General features: G+C 38.0%; 1 protein-coding gene and 1 long non-coding RNA gene across 15 annotated transcripts in view; one reads left to right on the plus strand and one right to left on the minus strand.

Moving 5' to 3' along the window:
* Window positions 1-10,044, plus strand: part of ADGRL2 (adhesion G protein-coupled receptor L2) — a 619,307-nt gene that overhangs the window by 340,618 nt on the left and 268,645 nt on the right. The window lies entirely within an intron of this gene.
* LOC128313906 (uncharacterized) overlaps window positions 1-10,044 on the minus strand; it is a 57,905-nt gene that overhangs the window by 10,395 nt on the left and 37,466 nt on the right. The window contains exon 1 of one of the 2 annotated variants that reach the window (XR_008294998.1): window positions 693-1,556. The exons of the other annotated variant lie outside the window; for it this stretch is intronic. This is a non-coding gene — a long non-coding RNA (uncharacterized LOC128313906). Of the gene's footprint in view, window positions 1-692; window positions 1,557-10,044 lie in introns of those variants that run through there. 2 annotated transcript variants of the gene reach the window in all.

The raw sequence follows: 10,044 nt of genomic DNA on the forward strand, positions 1-10,044 counted from the left end.
GCACAAGCAGGGGAGGGCAGAGAGAAAAGGAGAGAGAGAATCCCAAGCAGGCTCCGCACTGTCAGCACAGAGACTGATGCGCGGCTGGATCTCAGGAACCATGAGATCATGGCCTGAGCAAAAATCAAGAGTTGGATGCTTAGCCAACAGGAGCCACCCAGGCGCCCCATCTACATTCTCTTGATAACATACTTTCCTTTCATTCTGTGCTTACCTACCAGAAATAATCTTAGGCCTTTCTATGTAGTAAAAAATATATACTATTCTATGAAAGAATTAATTCAGCTTTTAAAAATACAGTGTAATAATGGGATGCCTCGGTGGCTCAGTTGGTTAAGTGACCTCCTTCAGCTCAGGTCATGATCTTATGATTCGGGAGTTCGAGCCCTATATCTGGCTCTCTGGCTCACTGCTGTCAGTGCAGAGTCCACTTCAGATCCTCTCTCCCCTTCTCTCTCTGCCCCTCCCCTGCTAGTGTGTGCGTGCTTTCTCAAAAATAAACATGAAAAAAAAAAACCACAGTGTAATAAAAGTACAGTTAAGGAAAGTTATATCGGTAGAATATTATAAGAGATCAGGGCTTTATTATTTTCTAATATCCACTCAAACTGAAATAATAAACATTACCAAATAGAGGCTCTTCCCTCTTTCAAAGGCATTTTTTATTTTACAAAATTGGGATGATCTCCTACCTGGAAGCAAAGTACCCTGTCCTATATTATCGTTTCCATATCACCTCTTGGGCTAACACAGGGAAGTTTGAGATTTGCGTGAGAGCAGCTTCAGAATTGCTTCCCTGTCTGTGTTCCTCTGTTGTGTTCCAGGCCCTCTGCCATGCTCTTGGGCAGCACCTGGCACCATTGCCCTTTTCGTATCTTTTCCCTTCTTCTCATGTCCAAGGCTTATGTCCCAGACTGATACATTGTTCATTATTTATTATAGAGAAATCGAGCCTTCCCTTTATCCAGTGTTGCCCATCAGGCTATGCCCAGAAGGACCTTGACTTTCTCACCTTGAGCGTCTCATCCAGATTTATCTGTTGTTTTTTTTCCCTTAACAAAAGAACCATTCATGTGTGATAGAAGTGTTGCTCCTGCCAAAAAGGCAAGTAATAGTGGTCTTCTTTCTTTTTTATAAAACAAGATTATAAGGCTTCTTTTCCTCTCCATTATGTTGATTTTTTAAAAAAAATATATTAAAAAGTGTGTTCTATGTGTAAAACTGGGTGCAGAACAATTCAATCTTTACTTTCAATAACTCACATTACAGGAAATGAATCCCAGGAATCTGAAGCAGATAGCTACATACATATGTTTTGGTGTCCTCAGGATAGAAAGAACTTCACATGTGTTCATGGAATCTCTGCCAATTATTTCTGAGGTATTTGGAGAATGAGGCGGAATCAAGAAAACTGAAGATGAGGCGGCACCTGGGTGGCTCAGTCAGTTAAACATCAGACTCTTGATTTCAGCTCAGGTCATGATGAGATCACGTTCCAAGTGTGGCTCTGCACTAACAGTGCTGAGCCCACTTGGTACTCTCTCTCCACCTCTCTCTCTGCCTCTCCACCCCTGAGCATGCACATATGCACACACACACACACACACACACTCTCTGTCTCTCTCTCTCAAAATAAATAAATAAATAAACATTAAAAAAAATACAAATGCCTGGGTGGCTCAGTCAGTTCAGTGTCCAACTCTTGAGTTTGGCTCAGATCATGATCTCATGGTTTGTGGGTTTGAGCCCCACATTGGGCTTTATCCTCACAATGCAGAGTCTGCTTGGGATTCTCTCTCTCTCTCTCTCTCTCTCTCTCTCTCTCTCTCCACCCCTTCCCTGATCATACTCGTGCTCTCTCTCTCTCTCTCTCTCTGTCTCTTTCAAAAGAAATAAATACACTTAAAAGAAACAAAAATATATATAAATTATTAAAAATAAATAACAAAAGAAAACGGAAGATGAGTCTATGGTAATCTGATTTTATTTCAGAGGAAAGAAAAGTTCTGAGAACGGGAAACCAACGATTTTGACATCAGTCCCTAGCAAAATTTGGACAAAATTATTAAAGTAAAAATGAACATTTTGAGAAAATGTTAGCGACTGTTACGGATCATTATGAGTTCACTAAGAACAAAGTAGCCCTAGGTAAACTAAATTACTTTTACCCTTGAAAAAAAAAAGGATAACTTAATTTTGGCAAGTCTTTTAATCAAAAGACTCATATATTCCTAGAAGATAAGTTGGAGCTACTTTACAGTATAGTTAAAAAGTTTCCAAAAATGGCAGCATTAACTCTTTAAGAGTGATTAGGAATGAATTTTGGAGTCAGAGCTTTGGTGGTTCAAACTGAAATCTATCAGCTATGTAAATTTGGGCAAATTGCATAAACTTCCTGAACCTTATTATCCTCAACTGTAATGAAGGATTAAAACTATCTGTGCCACAAAGATGATGTGCTTCTTAAATGACATAATGTATATGAAATGCTTTTTACCTATCTTTAAATAAGTACTCAATAAAAATGATAGATATTATATTTTATTCTCATTAGCTAAGCATGATTGAGTCAATTGAGTCAATCTAAAAATAGATCTCTGAGAATTGTACTATCACTTATTTATTTATTTATTTATTTATTTATTTATTTATTTAGGCCAGTGATTTGAAAGAAAACATGGAAGGCATAATAATTCTATTGACAGTCCCCTGGCTATGCTGTGAGCTTTTTCAGGAAAGTGACCATGGCTCATGGCTTTGGGTACTGTCACTGCCTGACATAGTGCCTGACCCATAATGGCCACACAGATGTCTTTCCAAGAATGATACAAAATAAAATATGGTAACTAAGACATTGGATAACAAAATCAGGATTCAAAAATGCCACAAATAATTACAACAATGGGCCAGTACCAAAAATGAGCTCTAATATCGATGAATATAAAGTCCACTATTTCCATGCAAAGAACACATTGCAAGAGACTGGACCAGACAGAATTTGGTGTGAAAAATATTTAGACATTTTAGTTTTGTAAAAGATCAACAACTAACAATATGCTAATGATACCAACCTCTCCTCAGAGTGCATTTCCTGCCTTCATAAAACTCTAAATTATTAGAAATAGAGTACAGAACAAGGCAGGCATCAGTACCCACGTACTTTGCATAATTAGACCACTTCTCAAGCAATGCATTCAGTTCTGCTGCCACATTTAGAAGAGACATGGACAAACTGGAATCTATCCAATATGGTGAGAAACCTTAAAAGCCATCTCATATTAGAATGATTAAAGGAATGTTCAGACTGAAAAAAGAGTAGACTTAGGGAAAAATGATAGCCATTTTTCAAATAGTTGAATAACTTTCATGTGGAATAGGGATTAAATTTATCCTCAAAGTTTCATGAGGCTTCAGAAAAAAATCATACCAAAGAATAGACAATTCAGGGAGATATTGGTCAAAAATGAGAAAGATCTCTATCTAAAATCAGAATGGATTGTCTTAGACTTTGTAATGCATTCTCTTCAAAATCATTTAATTTAATTGTATTTAGAAAATGTTACCATTCACATTCATATGCAAACCTTGTATAAGCCCTGTATAAAAAGGAACTCCTCAAGAATCTGCAGGTTAGTTACATCACTTACAGTGTCCATATACACACTTCTAAATGTACTACTAAATATTTACTTAGCAAAACTCTATTCAATATCATTATGTACATGTCAGTTTTGTGCTAGCTGTTGGGCAAGTTGAGGAAAAGACAATATTATATAAGGAATTTTTGCTTTGGGTAGGATATCGGGCCAAACTTTGATATTTGAGTTTACATCAACCCCCTTCCCCTTCAAAAAAGAAGAGTTTGCTTGATTTAAATGTCAGTGAAAAAATTAATATCCCACCACTTCCAGAGTACATTGATAAAATGGGTAGAAAATGTAAGTCAAAGACACGCCATTTACATGTATTTAGCTCCATTATTTTCTAAACTTTGTTCTGATCATGTTGTACTTACAATGATTAATAAAACAAATAATTTGGCATGTTTCAAAAATCTTATCTTACCACTTGCAAACTTGAATTCCATTTATACATATACCTATAAAAAGACATATAGTCTATCAACTTTTTTAAATACCACCATTAATAAAAAAAAATTGAGTACCAACTGTCTACTAGTCCCTAAGTTGTGAAAGATCCCCTTTTCTTAAGAAGTTTACAGAACATTTCTCCTATTATTGTTCTCCAATAAGAAGAACTAAAAGAATCATAACTACCAGATGTATTTGATTTGCTATCAGAAAGTTTAAGAGCAAAAAGTTACAACATATTCAGTCATGTTCATTTTAATTGTTTGGGGAACTCCAATTTCCTTTGCCTTTTGTTTTCCAAGTGCTTGCTTTCAAAAAAAAAAAAGGTTAAAATATAGTAATTCTCTATGCTTATAAAAGCTATATTTTTAGGGAATGAACATGAAAACAAATCTATTTTTGTTCCATGGTTAATGAGAAGAGGATGGTTTCTAAAAAGGACACAAACAGAAAGCAGTAGAACTGCCTCGTCCTGCTCAGTGCAGCCCAATCCTGATTCAGCAAATAGGTATTTGCCAGTAGCAATGAGCATTGTGTACTACAATGACGATGCTGCTTAACTCGATACTGTTCCCACACCTCTGTTAGTCGAACCCAGTGCGTGGGTAACTCATGAAGTCACTGGGTACCTGAGCGAAATTTTGAAAGCAATGGAGGTTATGAGGGTTTAGGGACAGGTGGAACTGGCTACATGATCACAGCCACGCCTACCTCTTAAACTGCACTTGGCAACGAAATTCATGCCAATATGACACCTGTCTGCGTAGGAAATTCATGACGAGACAGAAGGGCAGGCTTCAGATCACAATAATAGTGACTGTGATCTCCCCAGAAGCCTCTCCGGGAAAAACTCAATACTCCTTCCTCACTTGTACGCCAACTGGAATTTGAAGGGAGCTTGCTAACTGAGGTTCTGTGTGGACCCAGAAGTACAACTGATAAGGTAAGGGCAATTATCTCTTGGTTTGATCACTAGAGATTGATTATAAAGGGTTTCCCTGCTCCATCTTCCCGTTCAAATGTAGATTACTGGGGCAATCTTCTTGGCAGTGTATTTCAGGGTCTTGAACTTGGGACATAGAACTGTTTGGTGCCTGCTCTAAAAAAGAGACATCCAGCCCCTGCTATAGTTAACTGTGCAGTTTCTGGCTAATGGGATACAGAGAAATGAGGACAATGGTGAGCAGTGGTTGAGTGTTAAGGAGTGATTTCAGAGGAATGTGTCAAAGCAGCTCATCTCCCGGGGCCCTACATGACAATGCTTTTTAGTAACCACCTGTATTCAGAGATTTAAATTTATGAAAAGAGAATCATAATGATATCTTAATTGCTCTAAGGATGTCTTTTCAAGGGAATTGTCACAGATACAGTTCCTTCAGAGGAACTGAGAAACCAGAGGGTGACGGTTTTATTACGGAAGAGCTGAGGAAAGCCTCTGCCCTAGAAGTTAACGTTTATGGATCTCTTTGGCAAATAATAGTCTCCATTGCAATACTGCTGTGTTTGATGAGGATTCAAAAAGTCTTAATCAAATCTAGCAGTCATTCCTGCTTCTTTCTCTTCTAATCTTCCTGATCCTGAATTATGAGATCCTTATCTATTAAAATAAAACACCATTTGTTAAAGCCTTTTCAAAATTAAGACAAAAACCATCAAAACTAATTGTGTGCTAGTATCAAACAAACACATTTTTTAAGTTTGATGAATTGTTTGTAAGCACTAATCAAGTGGGTGGAGTCATAAAAGAGGGAGGGAACCAACTGAAACAATATATGTAATTTGTTTGCATTATTATTTGAGATAATTACAAAGCAAGCGTTCAAAAGCTGTTCTTTATCTTTATACCAGAAGGGAGAAAAATAGGGAGGAGAGGAAAAGCACAAGAACACCCAGCCATTGTCAGCTGCAATCTAAAATATTGCCGGATTCACAGTTGTCGAACATTAGCATTACTAAGAATGCCAGGGACAGAAGTGTCACGTTGAATGTAGAGTGATGACTTCATAGGAAGGCAGAGCTGAGGATATGACCAGTTTGCAGTTACAGAGAAATCAGCTTTAATTAATTTGAGTGCCAGCTCTGTGTATAATTACACAGCATGAGAGTTTGCATGCAAATGCGGAAATGCTGATTGTTCAAATACTTGCACTTGCTCATTAATACGTTGGGACTAAGCAGGGCTGGCAAGCAGACAGGGTAGAGCGCACACAGTGCCTGCAGGCTAATTTGTATTATACTGTAGTTAGCAAACAGATTTCAGATGTTTCTCCTTTCTTTAAATAATAAGCACAAAAATATGTGTGTCATTTTCATCTGTGACATACCTTGTTTTCTTCTTGATTAAAATAAAATGTTTGGGATTTTTTAAAAAAACTGCCGGTACACTGAACATTGCTATAATGTCGATTCGTCACTATTATACCTGTTACAGGTTCTATTTCACATTTATGTAATTATCCAAAATGGACATTTTTCATAATTGGTGAAGCTATACTCAGAAAAGACAAATTTATAATTAAATCCCAGAAGGAATAAAACAATGGTCACAGCAGAATTATCTACTTGTCTGCTAGTATCTACTATCTTCTGGCCAGCTTCAGCTAGGGCTACGGGCTTCAGGTCAAGGACTGCTTTCTTTAGGAAAGCAGCTAACCCTAAAATGGACTGAGGTGAGATTTTTCCAATCTGACCACTGAATCTTTTAGCAGAGATCAATTTCAACCAAATTCCCAACTTCCCTGACAATGCCTCAGGGAAAAATCCTCTTAAATCACAACCTCAGGAATATGTGATACTTTCTTTAAAAAAATAGTATAAGAGGGGCGCCTGGGTGGCTCAGTCAGTTAAGCGTTCGACTTTGGCTCAGGTCATGATGCGGTTCGTGGGTTCGAGCCCCGCATCTGGCTCTGTGCTGATGGCTTAGAGCCTAGATCCTGCTTCAGATTCTGTGTCTGCCTCTCTTTTTGCCCCTCCCCCTCTCACGTTCTGTACCTTTCTCTCTCAAAAATGAATAAACGTTAAAAAAATAAAAAGAAAATAGTGTAAGAAAATAAGGAATTTGCCAAAGTTCCATAAAACCTAGTACTACTACGGATGCTACCTATTTCCTTGGCAATATTTCATGCCTTTCAATTCTACAAATATTTATGGAGCGCCTCTTTCTGTCAGACATCATGAAGCAGAGGATATAGAACAGTAAGCAAGATAGACAAGCAAGATAGTCCCGGCATTTGCCATCTCTCTTCTCTCAGGAGTTGTACAAAGGAACCTAACTCAGTTTCCCTGGGAAATATATGCTATTAGCAGTTATTACCTTGGAGAAGCCCACATTGCTGAAACCTGAGTCAATGGCTTTCCATAAACACAGTTCTCATGGCCTTTCTGGGAGACTAACTCCCTCTGTGACTTTTCTTTGACCCTATTGTGTAAGATAAAGGGAGCTGCCTCTGCCCCCAGGGCTGAATGGACACTGTGAAGAATATGCCAAACAGTCTATCAGGCAAGTCCCAAAGTCTATCTGTATAACAATAGATTGAAGAGGAAGGCTGTCAATATCCTTTCTGAAAGTCTACATCTGTGAGAATAGTCATTTTTCAAAGAAGAAAGTTGGACACAGCGCATGAATGGATATAGGACAATTCATGCCATTTCATCTGGCCAAAAGTAAGCAGTCAACTCAGTATATGACATGCTGGGGAACACAGACTAGAGTGTTCATCAGTATGACCCTTCCTCCCTTCCTAAAAAGTCTGTTCAAATATCCCACTGCCAAAGACTTCCTACAGCTATGTATGATGAAAAAAGGTGAGAGTAAAAATATTCACACACAAGACTGGGACCCCCACTTCACTTTCAGCGAGGTCATAAACCTCTCATCTTACATATAAAAAATACACAAGGAAGGAAGGAAGGAGAAAATCTAGTAGCGCAAGAATCCAAGGGTATCTCCATGATGTATCCATGGTAATTTGGAAACAGCAGTTTTTACGGACTATGAATTCCAAATACCCTGAGCTCAAACACCTTTTCCTCAAAACTCCATCATGATCAGATACCCACAATCAGAAAGCAAAAATCAGATACCCACAATCAGAAAGGAAAAAAATAATAAGCCAAAAATAAACTTCCAAAATATGTATGCATTCAGAAAATTCTATCTGCTGGCACCAAAATATTAAATGTACAGTAAAACCTTGGTTTGCAAGCATAAGTAGTTCCAGAAACATGCTTATCATCCAAAGCACTCATATATCAAAGCGAATTTTAAGAACAATTGGCTCAGTTGTGACCATGTGATGTTTAGCATCATGTACTACTTATATGGCAAGACATCACTCATTTATCAAGTTAAAATTTGTTAGAAATGTTTGCTTATCTTGTAGAACACTTGTAGAACAAGTTACTCGCAATCCAAGATTTTACTGTGTATGTATTTGGGATGTGGATATATTGATATCTTTACCAAGGAGAGCAAAAGAAAACAAATCTTAGAGGATGTTGTCTTCAGAAAATGACTTCTAGTGTGGGGTTGTGATAACATATGAAAAGACCTATATTCATGGGCAATGTAAGTAATTTATGGGGTAGGAAGGAAGGAGAATAAATGTGTAGAGAAGAAAAAAGATTTACTATGGAAATGAAAGGTGTTCAGGAAATATGAGGAAGCTCTAGCTTGTAACACTCATCAAGAAAGCTTGCGACCTAGTACAGAAAGCACAACGCACCAGGGTGATTCAGAATGGTCTACTGTGCTGATTATTGCACAGTGAGAACCATAGATAGGCTTCCAGCAGCTAATGATTCAGCAATGGTTAGATCAACAAGAACTGTTTCCACAGATTCATAGGTGCAGAATATGTACTTCAAGGGCATGAGAAGAATGAAGGTGATAATAACTAGAATTAGAGTATGTGTGGAATTTTTATTCAAAAAGTGAAAAGAAAGAAGTAAGGCAAGAACATTTTTTTAGGAAGTGGAGATTTGACCATACTTGCTGGGGGAAAAAAGAGCTGGTGGAACAGGAGACATTGAAAGTACAAGGGGAAATGTGTCCTTAATGGGGCAGGAACTGGGGAGAGTCCAGGTTCTTATGCTATCTATAGAGATTTAAAAAACAAAACAAAACAAAACAAAACAAAGCAAAAAAAATCTCACTCCAAGAAAAAGAGGAAAAGAAGATGGTGACCGATGGTGGAGGTGAAGGAGATTGGGAGACTATGTGCCAGATGCCTCTGATCTAGTGAAGACATTAGTGAGATCATCCCCTAAGAAGGCATAGGAAAGGATGGACGTGACAATGACTTTACTTTCTTACTGGAAAAAAAAAAAAGGTAGAGCAAAATAATTGACAATGAAATTAAGTGAGGAAACGAAAGACAATGGAGACATGGGAATGGGTCATTGTAAAAGCTTCACGTTAACTCACCCCAAGGTAAACTGAGTAATGGGACTGGACTTGTGATTACCTACAGTCTATAAGTTTACATTCTCCAATATCAGTACACTTACAATGGCTGTTTACAGTGTAGCACTCTTGTATTCCACAATGAGAGGGGAACTTTGGGCAAGATACCTGCACATAAAGTAGAGGAGACAATTTATGTGCAAAAGAGCTTAGTCTTTGGGGAGAAACATACCATCTCTCTGGGGCTTCCCTTTCCTTCTGCTCTCCTGCATCCTTGCTGGTGACAGTCAATGAATTTATTTAACAGAGGAGAAAAAAAATCTGTATGGGGCTGCCTAGGTCTCCCTTTATCATAGCACTTTTTACCTACATAACCCACATTCCTGTTGGCTCAGGCACTAAATTTAGGGTTCAGGCACTAAAATTAGGGCAGCGACTTCTAAAAACCTATGTTTAATACAGTACTCGTGTATCACGTGGCAAAGAGAGAGAGGGCCCCAATGGTCTAGCTCTCTGCTTGATGGTCTGGAATTACCATTAACATTTCAG

This window comes from Acinonyx jubatus, chromosome C1 (assembly GCF_027475565.1).
Source record: "Acinonyx jubatus isolate Ajub_Pintada_27869175 chromosome C1, VMU_Ajub_asm_v1.0, whole genome shotgun sequence".
Lineage (NCBI taxonomy): Eukaryota > Metazoa > Chordata > Mammalia > Carnivora > Felidae > Acinonyx > Acinonyx jubatus.